The sequence below is a fragment of the Dendrobates tinctorius genome, unplaced genomic scaffold (assembly GCF_039654945.1).
Source record: "Dendrobates tinctorius isolate UK_male_01 unplaced genomic scaffold, ASM3965494v1 ptg000028l, whole genome shotgun sequence".
Classification (NCBI taxonomy): domain Eukaryota; kingdom Metazoa; phylum Chordata; class Amphibia; order Anura; family Dendrobatidae; genus Dendrobates; species Dendrobates tinctorius.
In genome coordinates, this window is record NW_027361696.1 from 66,690,522 (window position 1) to 66,709,234 (window position 18,713).

The 18,713-nt window shown below is 45.6% G+C and overlaps 1 pseudogene; it reads right to left on the reverse strand.

Annotated features, from left to right (window-relative positions):
* Positions 1 to 1,266: 1,266 nt before the first annotated feature.
* On the reverse strand, positions 1,267 to 2,310 carry LOC141084942 (galactoside alpha-(1,2)-fucosyltransferase 2-like; annotated as a pseudogene).
* Between the last annotated feature and the right edge of the window lie 16,403 nt (positions 2,311 to 18,713).

Sequence of the window (18,713 nt, forward strand, 5' to 3'; positions counted from 1 at the left end):
CCCATGTCCAAGTCACAAAACAGAGGATTACCAGTGCAAAAATAAACAGTGGTCCAGATGCTATTTAGGATTGAACTGGATGCCAGACAGGGGTATTTCAAATTGATTGGTTTATTTCTAGTCTCTGCAATTGCAGCAATAGCAGGCTTGTGTGCTTTTTATTTTTTAATATAAATGGAATAAGGAGCTTTTTGTGATTTTTTAACATGTTTTTTAATTCCACAAAGACTCTTGAAGATGTATTTGCTTGGTTGCTTGTATAATACATTATTAATACTTATTTCTGACTCTGGCAGGGTCCACTAGGAAGATGGTGGTACGAAGATGGTGGTCCAAGGGACCTTTATTACATTCTTATGGTAAGGAAACCATTAAAATAACACACAGATGCCAGCATCACTTTTGACAAAGGCATCTTAAAGATTAAATGGTCTGGATCGATGATACCTTTAATCTGGACTACTGAAGCAGAGTTTCAACTTCTGACTCGCCATCATTCCGCTGTATATGTACAGCAGTTTACATTAAGGACCACCTGCCCACAAGGTATTTATATATCTCAGGATAGTAAGGGGTTAAAAGTAAAGTTCACTTTTTAGCATCTTTTTTTCTTAAATCTAACATTATGTGATGGTGAATTCTCCTTCAATGGAAGTTTTTCTAGCAGAGGCTAGACAGACATCTGTCTGAGATGGTTTAGTGACTCCTGCATTGAGCAGGGGGTTGAACACGATGACCCTGGAGGTCCCTTCCAACTCTGGTGGGGAGGACAAACCCATAGCCTATGGGTAAGAACATATCTGTTCGAAATGCGTAAGGTGTTACCTTGGGTCTCCCCTCTCCACTTCTTTTTAATGCACTATTTTTGTCTTTTTAATGTTCCTTTGGATTTTAATAAAATAGACTTTTAATATAATACTTCTTTTAGTGCCAGATTATCCTATGTTTTACTCCACGTCTTACTGTCGGGGACATCGGCCCTGAGACATCTGGGCATCTTTTTAAAATTCCTTCTATATTGCCTTTGTTTTTTTGGTAAGCTGATTCATTTTTTCTCTTTTTTTCTTATATGTAATATGAGTTTGATAAAGATTCAGGGTCTTAGTGCTTAACTTATTTAGTGTTAGTTATGCTTTTCTTCACTGACCTCTTCTGCAGGAAAACACTAAGGATATTGCAAAGTTTGACCCTGACCCTGCCTTCATTATACAAAACAGTAGTAAACTATTGAACAGAAGCCATAACAAAAAAATCGTACAAATAATTTTATTTTTTAATAACTCCTTTGCGTTTTAGTAGCTCTGTTAGGTCCGCGGGGACAGCAATCCATTCTGGAAGATAGATGGCTTCATACTTGACAAATTTTAGATAGGATGAATCAGGAGCACTGTAATTAGTCAGGTGAATCACTTCACCGCCTGCCAGGTACGCCGCCCAGATTCCAAATGAACCAAATGTCATGATAGTGTGGTTACAGTGGACCAAAATTGCAAAATCCCTACCAGGGGATCCTTCTTTTCCATCTCCTGCAAAGTAAACATCTCCTAAGGAATTATTAATATTCTTCTTACACCAGTCCATCCCATTACTGGTCACCACAAATATCGGATTCTGGTACTTCATCCTAAAGTAATCGGTGGCATTCTGTAGGTAATTTTTGTCCGCTAAGACGCCTCTCTTCTGTTGAACAAAAAGATTAACATAGTCCCCTCTACGAACGTGAACCCCTACAAATGTCACATTTGTCCGATTACCCCTCACTTGTCTTAGATAAGCATTGGCCTCATCTTTAACAAAGTCATGGAATGTAAATTCTTGGAGAAGCTCGTTCTTTAGATGATGGTAGAAAGTCCAGGAGTAGACAAAGCCTTTGAGTCTAATATTCTCCCCTGTGATATTTCGGTATTCGGGACACATCCAGTATTAATTTTATAATCCTTCCATTTTATACGGTTAGTAGAATCTTTGGAAATTAAAGGCAAATTTAACTTAAATAGTGAGGAAAGCTCCTGGTGCATCTCAGGCAGAATGTATGCTCGATAGCCATTCATCTTTGCCAGAGCATAGAGGGCTGCATACTCTCCTATTTGGTTACCAAATCGTCCTAAGGGAAGAATAGTCATCATACCCCTCAGTGATTGGGTGGTACGTGAAGCATCTTCGGGTGCATTTTCTTCACGGCCGGTCTTACAAATTGTTGCTGAAATGCATTGGCTAAAACGAAGATTGTACCAAAAGGACAAATTTGTTACAACTACAAATACTAGAAAGATGAAGATCAGATGACTTTGCTTCATGTTTCACGTTCCAGGCAAGCGTACTGCATCAAATAAAGAGATAAAGAATTAGAAAATAATCTAGCAAGAAGAATACATACCGTCAACTGTATAGACATAAGAATATTTGGCATTAGTGCTTGGCAAGCAGCGGAAAAACATTGGCTTAGGTATGGTGTTCAATACTAATAAGGCCATATAGGTAACTGGAAGCTATGTCCACCGCAACAGGGTCAACGGTAATCCATCGCAACAACAAAGAACATGGAAGTCATTATCAGTCCAGAACATAACTTTGGACTATATACTCCTTTATCTACTTTGTCTCAAACCAAAAAATTCCCAAAATTACTGTTGTGTCACTATAAACAACATAAAAAACCCATCCGTACCACAAAATTTAACCGAGGGGAAGTGGTCAGAATCAGCACAAACTTCTCAAAAGTGTCATAGAAAAAGTTTATTGTCAACAATTTATTCAATATTCAAATCAATAGTAATCTCATACATTGAGGGACACATGATGCTACTTGCTCCATTATTCATACTCTCATATAAGATATGCTGTATATACCAATAAAAGGCCCATATATAGACCTATAAGAGTCCACAGTGCAGAAGGGAAATATTAGCCCTGAATATCCTAAGATTACTCCATTTTGTTAACCATTCCACCACACTAGCCCATAACATCATAGATTGAATTCAGCATTATTTAACTTACATGGTATGCGGAGACTGTGCCATGTCCCTCCACCTCGACGCGCATTTCATCCACACTTCTTCAGGGGTCTTGTCGGGGGAAGAGGGAGACCGGACATTATAACTAACTGCTATCCAATGAGCTTCTGCATTGAACCATCACGTGTAGCGCTGCAGCTGTCATGGAAACGCGGCGCACGGACCTCTTCCTCCCTCCGAAAATGACCTGTCACATCCGGGCCTTGGAACACAAGCGAGCAGATAGCCTAAGTAGTGGCCATTCTGTGTGCCAGCATGTTCCGATATGCCGGATGTAGATAGGTCTGGGGGAGAAAAGAAAAAATCTGCACGCTCTATCCATGATCATGTAGCGGTACCACATATTTATCACCATATATCCTCAATATATCTCACATATATAACAACAATCAATAAGTAACTGGATGAAAGTGACAATGTGCTTATGTACATATACGCTTACATATATATATTAAAATTATACACACAGTTATGAATAATATTAAGTGAATAATAATTAATTACATATATTATATCCATAATCTCCTTATAATATAAACTAAAGTGCTAAATAATATAAATGTGCAAAACTTACATATTTGTGACCATAATTCAAAATTATGTTATAATATAATAACTAAAGTGCCACGTATATCATAGTATAGATAAGTGCATAATATTAAATACTACATAATTTATTTATATAATAGTGATTATAACAAACCCTAAAATCACCCAGTTATATTAATAGTCCTCAAAAAACTTTTTGAATAATAATTTTTAATTTTTTTTTAAATATAGATGACAAATAGTAGTCAGCAATTTTCAACCCCACAGGGTCCAACAATCTTCATAAATAGTACAGTTGTGGCCAAAAGTATTGACACCCCTGCATTCTGTCAGGTAATACTCAGTTTCTTCCTGAAAATGATTGCAAACACAAATTCTTTGATATTGTTATCTTCACTTAATTTGTCTTAAATGAAAAAACACAAAAAGAATTGTCCTAAAGCCAAATTGGATACAATTCCACACCAAACATAAAAAAGAGGGTGGACAAAAGTATTGGCACTGTTCGAAAAACCATGTGATGCTTCTCTAATTTGTGTAATTAACAGCACCTGTAACTTACCTGTGGCACCTAACAGGTGTTGGCAATAGCTAAATCACACTTGCAGCCAGTTGACATGGATTAAAGTTGACTCAACCTCTGTCCTGTGTCCTTGTGTGTACCACATTGAGCATGGAGAAAAGAAAGAAGACCAAAGAATTGTCTGAGGACTTGAGAAGCCAAATTGTGAGGAAGCATCAGCAATCTCAAGGCTACAAGTCCATCTCCAAAGACCAGAATGTTCCTCTGTCTACCGTGCGCAGTGTCATCAAGAAGTTTAAAGTCCATGGCACTGTGGCTAACCTCCCTAGATGTGGACGGAAAAGAAAAATTGACAAGAGATTTCAACGCAAGATTGTGCGGATGTTGGATAAAGAACGTCAACTAACATCCAAACAAGTTCAAGCTGCCCTGCAGTCCGAGGGTACAACAGTGTCAATCCGTACTATCCGTCGGCGTCTGAATGAAAAGGGACTGTATGGTAGGAGACCCAGGAAGACCCCACTTCTTACCCCGAGACATAAAAAAGCCAGGCTGGAGTTTGCCAAAACTTACCTGAAAAAGCCTAAAATGTTTTGGAAGAATGTTCTCTAGTCAGATGAGACAAAAGTAGAGCTTTTTGGGCAAAGGCATCAACATAGAGTTTACAGGAGAAAAAGAGGCAAAGAAAAGAACACGGTCCCTACAGTCAAACATGGCGGAGGTTCCCTGATGTTTTGGGGCTGCTTTGCTGCCTGTGGCACTGGACTGCTTGACCGTGTGCATGGCATTATGAAGTCTGAAGATTACCAACAAATTTTGCAGCATAATGTAGGGCCCAGCGTGAGAAAGCACCCTTCTAATATCATGGACCTTGAGCAGTTTGCCAAAGAAGAATGGTCTAAAATTCCAGCAGAGCATTGTAAGAAACTCATTGATGGTTACCGGAAGCGGTTGGTCGCAGTTATTTTGGCTAAAGGTTGTGCAACTAAGTATTAGGCTGAGGGTGCCAATACTTTTGTCTGGCCCATTTTTGGAGTTTTGTTTGAAATGATCAATGTTTTGCTTTTTGCTTCATTCTCTATTGTGTTTTTTCATTTAAGACAAATTAAATGAAGATAATAATACCAAAGAATTTGTGTTTGCAATCATTTTCAGGAAGAAACTGAGTATTATCTGACAGAATTGCAGGGGTGTCAATACTTTTGGCCACAACTGTAAAGATTGATCATCCATAATGTTCTTTTGTTCATGACGAATGTGCAGGTCATTGAAGAAAAAATGTCCATATGTACAGAGATCATATTGAACTAAAATTAAAACAAAAAGAGTTAAAACCATAATTTAAATCCCTGTAACCCTATACCCTTAACATACAATTACTACTAAGACCATATAATATTGAATAAATTGTTGTCAATAAACTTTTTCTATGACACTTTTGAGAAGTTTGTGTTGATTCTGACCACTTTCCCTCAGGGAAATTTTGTGGTACGGATGGGTTTTTTATCTACTTTGTCTAGTAATTTGAGGTTTTTATATACAGAGTATATTTATGAGCCAGTTTGAGTGAGTTATTTTATTAATTATATATGCTAGTATTTATTAAGGTGTCCCAGAAAACATACATACTAATCAGCCCAAGTGATTGTACAGGCACAAGAGCTGGTGCTGGCGTAATCACGACAGAGCTCAGGTTAAGTGAAAGCCAAGTTCCTGCAATAACAGCCAAGGTTGGTGCCTACCAGGACCGGTCCTGGCTATTTTACCCTCCAGATGCCACAGTCAATAGTGAGTGACTACGGTCAAGAACGGTCACTACTGAATGTAGCATTTTGGAGGGAGATTCCTCTATAAACCCACTGGTACTCTTGATAGCGGGGTGCCAATGATTGTCAAAGAATAGAATAGGTATAGTATCCTGTTAGGTCTTGCAATAATTAGGTTCTGACAAGCCTTCCTCCTGTGATTGCAAAATCTGACAGGTCGAATACTCTGCAATATACTAGTATTAAAAACACACATGTGACATGCACAATGTGAACAAGTCTGTTGGACCATGTTCACATCACCCTGACTGAAACACAAACAAAAAGCACAGAATGACAAATGTGCAAAAATACCTTGCAATAAGACATATAACAGTAATCAGCAAGTGCTGATAAAAGGAAATAACAAACACAGGGTATTTAGTCGATACGCTTTTTTTGCAAAAAAATGTATGCCAAGCTGCTTCACCAACGTCAAGGTAACCCGTATCGAAGCAGTCCCTATCTAATGTATTTAAAACCTGAACATATGGACAGTGTCTAAATGAGCAGGATTAAGACAGGCGCTTTCTGGTATGGGCACGTGGTGCAAGACAGCTCCTTATGTGCTTTTTGTTTGTGTTTCAGTCAGGGTGGTGTGAACATGGTCCAACAGACTTGTTCACATTGTGCATGTCACATGTGTGTTTTTAATCCAGTTTTTTTCGTGCTTATGCATGATTTGAGAGACCCCACCCCTCTCTTGTGTGACATGCACATAAGGAGCTGTCTTGTAACACGTGCCCATACCAGAAATCACCTGTCTTAATCCTGCTCATTTAGACACTGTTCATATGTTCAGGTTTTAAATACATTAGATAGGGACTGCTTCGATACGGGTTACCTTGACGTTGGTGAAGCAGCTTGGCATACATTTTTTTGCAAAAAAAGTATCGACTAAATACCCTGTGTTTGTTATTACCTTTTATCAGCACTTGCTGATTACTGTTATATGTCTTATTGCAAGGTATTTTTGCACATTTGTCATTCTGTGCTTTTTGTTAATATACTAGTATTGTAGTGTATCAGATAAGGGATCAGACTAGTCAGTGTTCAAGTCCCATAATGGGACTTGGGGGTTTTGGGGGTAAAAGTCACTTTAAAAGTTGAGGAAGTCCCCTTAAAAATAAGATTGTAAAATATCTGGAAAAAAAATGAAAAATTGCTGCTAGACTTTCAAGCCTTCTCACATCCTAACAAAATCAAAGGACTAAACTTGAGCAAATTGATTTGATGCAAATTGAATTTAGGTCAGAATTTTAGGAATTTCAAAAGATTTGCTCATTTCTAAAAAGTAGGTTTCAAAATATGATGCTGATGGAGAGTGAACATATGGTAAATGTTATTTATTGAATATTTTAGCTTAAAAATCCTAATTTTTTGCACTCTTTGGAAAATGGAAAAAAATGCAAATCTTATCAAATTAAATTTACCACTAGCACAAAGTAAAATGTGTCACAAAAAAACAAACAAAAAAAACTCAGAATCACTGGGATATGTAACAGAGTTCCAGAGTAGTGATGAGTGAGCGTGCTCGCCACCGCTCAATACTCGATTGAGCATCGGGGTCCTCGGGCACTCTCAGAACATGATCGAGTACCCGCCCCGCATGTTTAGCACCTGTTAGACAACCAATGAACATGCAGGGATTGCCCACCATGCCCGGTAAAGCTGTAGTCATGTTGGTTACTGGCATTATTGTGATAGGCCAGCCGCATCACGTCATGGGCTCTTATATAAGACCCGGTGACGAGATACTTGGCATAGTGTGTTCAGCAAGCTGTTCAGAGAGAGTTGTTATTGGTGGGAGAGCATAGTTTAGAGCAGGGATATAGTCAAGATGTAATAATATTGCTATAGGACTGCATACTGTATATACTGCTCCTGCAGCATTAAAACAGTCCTTTTTAGGGCTAAATATTATCATTTCTGTAGTAAAACTGCTGTTACTTGCACTTAGTGGAGGTAAATTTTAGGATTAGAGGCATCTAGACGAGGTTTAATATTACTATTACAGTACTAGTATACCACCACTGCTGTTGCACTGTTAAAACAACAGCCCTTGTCAGGGCAAATTTTTTTTTTCCCTATTAACACTGCAAAGTATGCAGGCACATATATCTAATTTAAAATGTGCAGGGCGTGCAGTAAGGGACGGAGAAGTGGACGTGCTGCTGAGGCATGCAGAGGCCGAGACCGTGAATCAGGTGAAACTGTGCCTACAGCGGGAGCACAACAAACACGCTTATCCACAAGACCTAACTTCCTGCCCCACTTTGCAGGGGAGAGTGGGACACAACTTTTGAAGCCAGAACAGTGCGAACAGGTGGTTGGTTGGATGGCAGATAATGATAGTGGCTGTCACGATAATGTAAAGTATCATGTATTTTTCCCTGTTATCACTCCTTCCGGAACATTCCAGAATCTTCTTTTCACATACTGAACTCTGCTATGCCAGTGGTGAGGGTTTGACCCCCCCTGTTCTTTTCCTTTGCCTGTCATGCCTACAAATTTCTGCTCACAACCTGTCACACTGTCCTCTTTCTCCACCCTCAGCCTCCACACACACTCCTTGTAACCTGAGATACCAGTGAGTGATTTCCCTCCTCCCAGCAGGGAGCTTCTTTGTCTTCCCATGTGCTCTGACTTCTTATGAACTATAATTGAAATCTAATCATCTAGTCATAAAGCGACATGAATTTATGCTAGAAATACAAAAACTACATATCCGGAACGTTCTTCGACAGGACTATTTAGCCTGTGTTTTTCCAAATTCTAGCTTTAGCAGATTCCGAGAAGTGGATTCCTGCGCAGCCGGGGCAGCCCGTTGCTTTGTGTTTGGTTTTGAATGAACGCCAGCGACAAGCTGAATAAGATGTTACTATGTGCGTTTCTATGCGAGGCACTCTCTGCGAGATATGATTATTATAGTTTTCTTAGCCAGATTGTAACTCTGAAAGCAGAGGGAGGACTGCCACAAACCAGCCCCTTTAATGATGTCACCAGCCCAGGGGTATAAGGTACTGTCACTCAGGACAGCCTTCATTCTAGCCTGGGAAGCTGCTGCAACCAGACCACAATGCATTGTGACGTCCGGCTCCTCCTACCAGCATTGTTTGGCCTAAGATGATCTAAGCAATACGGGAGTTTATTTTTTCTCTTAATTCCCTTTTATTTGGATTCACTTTGTACATATTTTAATTGTCTCATACTGTAAAATCTTTTTATATCTTCTGAAAACAATGCCTACCTTTTTTGGAGTAAAATATAAAATTATTAGTCTCGTATCTCCATGCTCTATGACGAATTGACATGCCTAGAAGTTAATTGCGCTACTAATTTGGGTTGGCTTCGTACCCCTTTATTAATTTAAATATTGATAGAGAAATCAGAAGCTGGTGGCAGCGAAATGTGCTCTGGGCTACGTGAGCTATCTGGCAGTAATGGAAGGGGTTTTATAAACTGATTGTCTGGCTGTAGCCAGAGCCTTTATAATTCACTCGCTGCGACATGCCTAATAGACAGTGCACAGCAAGTGGCCCTTCCGGCGGCTAATTATCCTATGTGCAGTTCTCTGACTGACCTGGGGGTAAAGGGGGCGCCAGAGAGCTGCAAGTTCCAAAGCGGAACCAAAACTGGGATATATATAAATCCCGGCAGTTTGAAACACTTTTTTGGCAGTGGTGGGATAACTAAAATAAGCCCCCCTGCGGTAAATTGATAGGTCAAGACTAGCTTGCTGTTTTCATCACATTGTGGCAGCAGTGGGATAACTAAGATAAGCCCCCCTGTACATGTGATAGCCGTATGCGGCCAAAGGTCAACAGCCCCTTTTCCTGACAGTGGCCATAACCTGATGGCGGCTCTAAAGCTTGGCAAGCTCACACATACCATGCCTGGCCCACATTATCAACTTAGTGCTTCAGCGGTGGCTGAAAACCTGCGCATATTTGTCTGAGCTACTTGTGAAGGTAAGCTGCATGTATGCCCATTTCTGCAAGTCAGTTACAGCTGCTGCTGGTCTGACAGTGCTGATGCACTCACTGACTGGTATGCAACGTAACCACGGCCTGGAACGCCTCATTATATATGTTGGGAAGGCTTTGTGAGCAGCAGAGGGCAGTAGTTGAATAACAGCTACAACATGCCCATTGGTATTCCAGTCAGCCTTAGAGGGCCATTATGCATTACTCTCCAAATTTTTAAAGGGTCATTATTAGTGTTGAGCATTCCGATACCGCAAGTATCGGGTATCGGCCGATATTAGCGGTATCGGAATTCCGATACTTAATTCCGATACTTTTTTCATATCGGATTCCGGGATCGGAATCGGAATCGGAAGTTCCCATCATGCTATGAGCCTGCTTGCTTTGATTAAGCCAATGGGAATCCTCCGAAGTGTGGGCACATCCTGTTAGGCATGTAGGCATGTTAACTATTGGCATGGCTGTGATTGGCTGCCGAAATGATGTCATGATGCACTATAAAAGCCACCGCAGCCGCCATTTCTGGTCACTCTGCTGTGAATTCAGTTAGGGACAGGCTGCTGTAGAAGACTGTGAGGGACAGTTAGAAATAGCGATTCCACCAAACATCTAGTGCTTTACCCAGGCTACATAAACCACCACTGTAGCGTTCTTTGCCCTAGCAGCAGTGTTCACAGCTGTCTGCAAGGGCTGTGTGAGTGCAGCTCACGCTGTGGAGTGGGTCCTGCAGCCACGTCAGGCTGTAGGCCACCCAGTGTGATCACTGCTGCCTCATACATCTTTTATTTTTTGAGCTGCATTTTTTACATAATTTCAATCTAGTGTGCTTCCATCCGTATCCATATACGTTGGTTGCAAACACTAGTAGTAGACAGCGGAGCCTTTCTGCAGCCTTTCAGTGCTAGTGTCCACTTTGCTGCACTGTTCACGGCTGTCTGAGAGGTCTCTGACTGTGTGTGAGTGCAGCTCACGCTGAGTAGTGTGTCCTGCAGCTACGTCTGGCTGTAGGACGCTCAGCGTGCGTCACTGCCTCACACATATTTTTATTTGAGTGCAGCTCATTTTTTCTTCTATTAGTGTGCATCCATCCGTCTCCATCTACGGTGGTTGCAAACACTATATAGGAGTACACAGCGGAGCCTTTCTGCAGCCTGTCAGTGCCAGTGCCCACTTAGCTGCACTGTTGACGGCTGTCTGAGAGGTCTCTGACTGTGTGTGAGTGCAGCTCACGCTGAGTAGAGTGTCCTGCAGCTACGTCTGGTTGTAGGACGCTCAACGTGCGTCACTGCCTCACACATATTTGTTTTTGAGTGCAGCTCATTTTTTCTTCTCCTATTAGTGTGCATCCATCCGTATCCATCAACATTGGTTGGTTGCAAACACTATATAGGAGTAGATAGAGGAGCCTTTTTTTCTGGCTTGTGCCCTGCCGGCGCAGCCAGATTAGTATTACCCAATTTTTTGGGAGCCTCATCTTTTGCATTGTAGGTTACCTGCCTGCATTGTAATAGCTCCAAAAAGTTGGTGATACTATCAGTTTCAATTCTTTGTTCACATACTTTGAGTTTGTTTCAAACAAAGAAACCACATAAAAAGTTCACCAAACACTACATTTTGAACTTGTGTAGGCCACATCAGCTCCTATTAAAGTCTAGTCCACACACACACACTTCATAAAATTAGTGTTTCTTGTACCTGTAACCAGCTGTTCAGGAATAAGCACACTAAGGCCCCCCTTTGTACTTTTTTGCCTATCTTAAGCAGTCTTGCAAGATGAAGAAGGCAGGGAGTAAGGCGCGGGGGCGTGGGCGTGGGCGTGGAGTTTCAGCAGGGAGAGGACGTGGGGATTCTGCAGGGAGAGGACGTGGGGATTCTACAGGTAGAGGACGTGGGGATTCTGGGCCTGCTGCGGGCACCAGTGGATCAGCATCCCCCAGTTTTAGCAGGCAACAGTCCTTTATGCGCAGCTTTGTAGGACCTCAACGTAACCCACTGCTGCGGGAGGAACAAATTGAAGCCGTTGTCGGATGGATGGCAGCTAACGCATCGACTTCAATTACTTCCGCATCCTCTCAGGGTCAGAGCACCGAAGAGCAACCATCTGTCTCTTCACCACCTGCCAAAGTGCCCAGGCAGTCAGAGAGACATGGACAGGAGCCATCACAGTCTCTACTTCTGTTCTCGGAATCTGTTGGCTTGGAAAGAGGGGGCCAGCCAAGCAGCATTCCTGAATGTGAAGAAGAGGGAGTATGCAGTGATGCGCAACTTCTTTGTCCCTCTGAATCTGAAGAGGCGAGTGGGCCAGTGCCTATGGTCAGCACACCTCAGTACGCATCAGATGATGACGAGACTCAGTTGCCACTTTCTGGTGCGTACGGTGCTGGCGAGACAACCCCGGAGAAGCAGCTGTTTGAAGAGGGGAGGGAAGATGATGAGGTCCTTGACCCATCATGGCGTGAGCAACAGGAAGGTGGTGGGAGCAGCTCTGAGGAAGAGATTCCCCTACCGGCCAAAACAGGAGGCAGAGGGAGGGGGAAGACTTGGTTGCCTGTACCCTCCACTTCGGCACCCGTTAGGAGCATTCCTCCTTCCAAAGGCAAACCGGGCGCTCACAAGAGTTGCAGTGCGTGGTCCTTTTTTGACACAGTTGCAGATGACATTTGCTTTGTCAAATGCAAGCTGTGTCATCAGAGAGTCAAAAGAGGGAGAAATGTCAGCAACCTCAATACCACAAATATGTGGAAACATGTGCGCACCAAGCACGAGTTGGAGTTGCAGAGACACCCTGAAGACGTAGGCCAACGTACAGCACCACCTACCACCTCTTCAGTTCGTGTTGGGCCCTCTTCCTCCAGCTCACACACTGCTGGTTCGGCTTCCTCACAGGATCGCCAAGGAAGAACCTCTGCCACTGTTGTCCGGAGACCCTGTCAGATTACACCCATAGCAGCACGTTCCCATCCATCACAGTCATCGGTAGCACAGGCATGGGATAAAAGGCGCCCTTACTCGGCAAACCATCCCCGAGCACAGTCTCTGAATGCTGGCATTGCCAAACTTCTGGCAGTTGAAATGCTGTCATTCAGGCTGGTGGACACTGACACCTTCCGGGACTTAATGGCATTGGCAGTCCCCCAATACAACGTGCCCAGCCGCTTTTATTTCAGCAGGCGAGCCGTCCCTGCCCTGCAGAAACATGTTGAGGGCAAAATAAAACATGCGCTACTAAACGCCGTTAGTAGCAAGGTCCACCTGACCACCGATGCGTGGACCAGTAACCATGGACAGGGACGATACCTTTCCCTCACTGCCCACTGGGTCAATGTTGTGGAGCCGGGTACGGATCTGGAGAGTGGCGCTGTACGTGTTCTTCCAACGCCACGGATTGCAGGACTCCAGTCTGTACACATAGACTCCTCCTCCTACTCAAGTTCCTCAGAAACAGCAGAGCAGGAGCCTGTTACGACCGATATGAGCACAGCCGTGGCCAAACGTCAACAGGCTGTACTCAAATTAATTTCTTTGGGGAATCGAAGCCACACAGCGCAGGAGCTCTGGAATGCTATCAAGCTGGAGAGCGATGTGTGGTTTGGGCCAGCGAATCTCCAGCCGGGCTTGGTAGTGTGTGACAATGGCCGAAATCTGGTGGCAGCTCTTGGCCTAGGCAACCTCACACACATCCCATGTCTGGCACATGTTCTTAACTTGGTCGTGCAGAGCTTTCTGAGGGACTATCCGGATCTTGCTGCACTGTTGCACAAGGTCCGCATAGAGTGCGCTCACTTGCGACGTTCCATCACGGCAAGATCGCGCCTCGCTGCTCTGCAGCGACGATTTGGCCTTCCGGAACATCGCATCATATGTGACCTACCCACCCGGTGGAATTCAACGTTACATATGTTGGAGCGGTTGTGTGAGCAGCAGGCAGCAGTCATGGAGTACCAGCTGCATCAGGCGCAAACAAGTCGCACTGTGCGCCGTTCACACTTCAGCACCATTGAGTGGGCCTCTATGAAGGACATCTGCCTCGTTTTGCGTGCCTTCGATGAATCCACGCGGATGGCGAGTGCAGATGATGCACTAGTCAGCATGACTGTCCCCCTTATCTGCCTGCTTCAACAAACACTGCAAGCACTAAGGGATGAGGTTTCAGAAGAGGTGGAGGATGAGGAGTCCCAAATGCCATCTGCTTCTGGACAGTCTGCGCTACGTGTTTCCTCACAAAGGCCTAGGCAGGGGACACTTTGTGAGGAGGATGAGGAGGAGTCGATGGAGGAGGAAGACATCTCTCCAGAGGAGGGAGGTACACAAACCTCTACTCAGTATGTACAGCGAGGGTGGGGTGATGCAGAGCAGGCCGAGGTCACGCCTCAAACAGGGGACAGCGGTTCTTTGGCAGTTGGGAGTCTGCAGCACATGGTTGATTTCATGCTGCAGTGCCTGAGAAACGACCGCCGCATCGCCCACATTCTCGTCTCGGCTGATTATTGGGTGTACACCCTCCTAGATCCTCGCTACCGGGACAGCGTACAAAGGCTCATACCAACGTTGAACCGGGAGCGTAAAATGCGGGAGTACGAAGAGTCACTGGTGCAGTCCATAATGTTTTCCATTCCACCCGACAGCATTGTTGCTAGTGCTTTACAAAGCAGCTCTGTGCGTCGAGGCAGTGGAGGAAACTCTGCACAAAGAGGGAGCAGAGGCAGTGCCGCAGCACAAGGCAAGACCACTATGGCCCAAATGTGGCAAAGTTTTGTGTGTCCACCACAATTGTCTACACCATCAGCGACGCCTCGAGTCAGCAGGAGGCAACGCTTCCGTCAGATGGTGTCAGACTACATGTCTTGCCCTGTCGCTGTACTCCCAGATGGCTCTTCCCCCTTCAAGTTTTGGGTCTCTAAGCTGGATACATGGCCAGAGCTTAGCCAGTATGCATTGGAGGTGCTGGCTTGCCCTGCTGCCAGTGTATTATCGGAACGTGTCTTTAGTGCCGCAGGTGGTGTACTAACAGACCGTCGCACGCGACTATCTTCCGATAATGTTGACCGGCTGACTTTTCTGAAAATGAACAAGGCCTGGATCTCCAAAGACTTTGCCATTCCTCTTACAGACTAAATTAGTGGTTGGCAACTGTATCCAGGTCTGCTGGTGTGTTCATTTTTCTACCACCTGAACTATAATCCCTGTGCTTCAACACAGCCAGTTGTCGCTCAGATGTGTCGTCTGCACAGAGAAACACACTAGCTCCTGTGTTAGTGGGGTTCAGTAATGCCAGCTGATCCCCTGCTGTGTGGACGGCAGAGTCACCAGCTCCATCAACATTCAAACCACTACTGATTTTTAACCGTGCCCAACTTAGGTCTCTGGCTCCACTGTCTCTACTATTTCCCCTGACCTCCAACCCCGCCATCTACATCTCTGAAGTGGCGTCAGCACAATCTACACTTGTTCCTGTGTTCCTGTGGCTCAGTCCCATCAGTTTATCCCCTGATGTGTGTCCGGCAAGGTCTCCTGCTCTGTCCACATTCCCATAACCAGTAGTGGGAATGAGGACAGAGCTGGCGAACTTGCCGGACAAACATCAGGGGATCAACTGATGGGACTGAGCACCAGTAACACAGGAACAAGTGTAGATTGTGCTGACGCCACTTCAGAGATGTAGCTGGCGGGGTTGGAGGCCAGGGTAAATAGTAGAGACAGTGGAGCCAGAGGCCTAAGTGGAGCATGGTTAGAATCAGTAGTAGTCCACAACCTCCATAAAAACCGATGCCCATTGGCCTCTGCATGCGGCATGCGTAATCCTGGGCTCCAACAGCGTCAGTTGGTGTTCAGAAGTGTCGTCTCCACAGAGCCAAACACATTCGTTCAAGTGTTAGTGGGTTTCAGCACTGCCAGCTGTTCCCCTGCTGTGGAGATGGCAAGTCTCCTGCTGCCTTCACCTGCCAAAATCCAGTAGGCCCCAGCCTGCTCCTCGCCTAATCCTGGGCTCCAACAGCGTCAGTTGGTGTTCAGAAGTGTCGTCTCCACAGAGCCAAACACATTCGTTCAAGTGTTAGTGGGGTTCAGCACTGCCAGCTGTTCCCCTGCTGTGGAGATGGCAAGTCTCCTGCTGCCTTCACCTGCCAAAATCCAGTAGGCCCCAGCCTGCTCCTCGCCTAATCCTGGGCTCCAACAGCGCCAGTTGGTGTTCAGAAGTGTCGTCTCCACAGAGCCAAACACATTCGTTCAAGTGTTAGTGGTGTTCAGCACTGCCAGCTGTTCCCCTGCTGTGGAGATGGCAAGTCTCCTGCTGCCTTCACCTGCCAAAATCCAGTAGGCCCCAGCCTGCTCCTCGCCTAATCCTGGGCTCCAACAGCGTCAGTTGGTGTTCAGAAGTGTCGTCTCCACAGAGCCAAACACATTCGTTCAAGTGTTAGTGGGGTTCAGCACTGCCAGCTGTTCCCCTGCTGTGGAGATGGCAAGTCTCCTGCTGCCTTCACCTGCCAAAATCCAGTAGGCCCCAGCCTGCTCCTCGCCTAATCCTGGGCTCCAACAGCGTCAGTTGGTGTTCAGAAGTGTCGTCTCCACAGAGCCAAACACATTCGTTCAAGTGTTAGTGGTGTTCAGCACTGCCAGCTGTTCCCCTGCTGTGGAGATGGCAAGTCTCCTGCTGCCTTCACCTGCCAAAATCCAGTAGGCCCCAGCCTGCTCCTCGCCTAATCCTGGGCTCCAACAGCGTCAGTTGGTGTTCAGAAGTGTCGTCTCCACAGAGCCAAACACATTCGTTCAAGTGTTAGTGGGGTTCAGCACTGCCAGCTGTTCCCCTGCTGTGGAGATGGCAAGTCTCCTGCTGCCTTCACCTGCCAAAATCCAGTAGGCCCCAGCCTGCTCCTCGCCTAATCCTGGGCTCCAACAGCGTCAGTTGGTGTTCAGAAGTGTCGTCTCCACAGAGCCAAACACATTCGTTCAAGTGTTAGTGGGGTTCAGCACTGCCAGCTGTTCCCCTGCTGTGGAGATGGCAGTCTCTCCTGCTGTCTCCGCATTACAAAGACAGTAGGCCTCTGCCTACACCCTCCTATTTCCTGGGCTTCAACACAGCCAGTTGTAGTTCGGAAGTGCCGTCCACACGGAAAGAGATACTTGCTCCCGTGTCTCAGTGGGGTTCAGTAACGTCAGCTGATCCCCTGCTGTGTGGATGGCAGTCTCTCCTGCTGTCACCTCATTCAAAATACAGTAGGCCTCTGCCTACACCCTCCTATTTCCTGGGCTTCAACACAGCCAGTTGTAGTTCGGAAGTGCCGTCCACACGGAAAGAGACACTTGCTCCCGTGTCTCAGTGGGGTTCAGTAACGTCAGCTGATCCCCTGCTTTGTGGATGGCAGTCTCTCCTGCTGTCACCTCATTCAAAATACAGTAGGCCTCTGCCTACACCCTCCTATTTCCTGGGCTTCAACACAGCCAGTTGTAGTTCGGAAGTGCCGTCCACACGGAAAGAGACACTTGCTCCCGTGTCTCAGTGGGGTTCAGTAACGTCAGCTGATCCCCTGCTTTGTGGATGGCAGTCTCTCCTGCTGTCACCTCATTCAAAATACAGTAGGCCTCTGCCTACACCCTCCTATTTCCTGGGCTTCAACACAGCCAGTTGTAGTTCGGAAGTGCCGTCCACACGGAAAGAGACACTTGCTCCCGTGTCTCAGTGGGGTTCAGTAACGTCAGCTGATCCCCTGCTTTGTGGATGGCAGTCTCTCCTGCTGTCACCTCATTCAAAATACAGTAGGCCTCTGCCTACACCCTCCTATTTCCTGGGCTTCAACACAGCCAGTTGTAGTTCGGAAGTGCCGTCCACACGGAAAGAGATACTTGCTCCCGTGTCTCAGTGGGGTTCAGTAACGTCAGCTGATCCCCTGCTGTGTGGATGGCAGTCTCTCCTGCTGTCACCTCATTCAAAATACAGTAGGCCTCTGCCTACACCCTCCTATTTCCTGGGCTTCAACACAGCCAGTTGTAGCTCGGAAGTGCCGTCCACACGGAAAGAGACACTTGCTCCCGTGTCTCAGTGGGGTTCAGTAACGTCAGCTGATCCCCTGCTGTGTGGATGGCAGTCTCTCCTGCTGTCACCTCATTCAAAATACAGTAGGCCTCTGCCTACACCCTCCTATTTCCTGGGCTTCAACACAGCCAGTTGTAGCTCGGAAGTGCCGTCCACACGGAAAGAGACACTTGCTCCCGTGTCTCAGTGGGGTTCAGTAACGTCAGCTGATCCCCTGCTGTGTGGATGGCAGTCTCTCCTGCTGTCACCTCATTCAAAATACAGTAGGCCTCTGCCTACACCCTCCTATTTCCTGGGCTTCAACACAGCCAGTTGTAGTTCGGAAGTGCCGTCCACACGGAAAGAGATACTTGCTCCCGTGTCTCAGTGGGGTTCAGTAACGTCAGCTGATCCCCTGCTGTGTGGATGGCAGTCTCTCCTGCTGTCACCTCATTCAAAATACAGTAGGCCTCTGCCTACACCCTCCTATTTCCTGGGCTTCAACACAGCCAGTTGTAGTTCGGAAGTGCCGTCTACACGGAAAGAGACACTTGCTCCCGTGTCTCAGTGGGGTTCAGTAACGTCAGCTGATCCCCTGCTTTGTGGATGGCAGTCTCTCCTGCTGTCACCTCATTCAAAATACAGTAGGCCTCTGCCTACACCCTCCTATTTCCTGGGCTTCAACACAGCCAGTTGTAGTTCGGAAGTGCCGTCCACACGGAAAGAGACACTTGCTCCCGTGTCTCAGTGGGGTTCAGTAACGTCAGCTGATCCCCTGCTTTGTGGATGGCAGTCTCTCCTGCTGTCACCTCATTCAAAATACAG